This window comes from Octopus bimaculoides, chromosome 1, assembly GCF_001194135.2.
Source record: "Octopus bimaculoides isolate UCB-OBI-ISO-001 chromosome 1, ASM119413v2, whole genome shotgun sequence".
NCBI classification, from domain to species: Eukaryota; Metazoa; Mollusca; class Cephalopoda; order Octopoda; family Octopodidae; genus Octopus; species Octopus bimaculoides.
In genome coordinates, this window is record NC_068981.1 from 44149683 (window position 1) to 44150445 (window position 763).

The following is a 763-nucleotide window of genomic DNA, read 5'->3' on the forward strand; positions in this document are numbered from 1 at the left end:
ACACTACATTCAAACATGTGCACAGACATATAATCAGAATAGCTGGGTGAGGTTTGTTTTCCATGGGTTCGCAGGTGAGATTTGAGGCCAGCCAAGGACAGACATGGTCTGTCACAGACTGTGCACACAAAAAGGTCCTTGTCATTCACCTTCTCAGTCTTCACCTTTTTCCTTAAATGTCTCTTGAGCCCTGCTTGCATCATCCTGGCCTCTTCAAATGCTTTCACTCCACTCCACACCCTTGTTCGCCATCCAACTCGATCTGAAGCGAGGACTTCTATATCTTTTGGAGCCATTCCAATTGACTTCATAGCAGTCCTTATGCCATCCTTAAACCTTTTTTTAGGTTTATGCCGATAACGTTTCCCCTCTGCAAGCTCACCATAAATAGATAGATATACGAGTCTAATGCGCATCTATATTAAACACAGTGATCGATTCGATCATAGCTGCTTCAGCTCAGAATGGTGTTATAATGTTCATCTAGTTGGGTTGCATCTATCATTGCAGGCCGTGTCACTTCAACCGCCTGGTGTAGAGAAAGATGTAATGTGTTCTCATTGGGATGATGTTCTGGGTAGGTGAAATTTATAGAGGGAATTATAGTGATATAAACATAGCCACATAGATAGATGTGCCTATATATATGTAAGTGTTTCTGTTTGTGTGTTTGTGTGTTTTTGCCTGAATGTATATGCACACATACACACATACACACGCGCACACACACGCGCACACACTCATATATATATGTACATACACA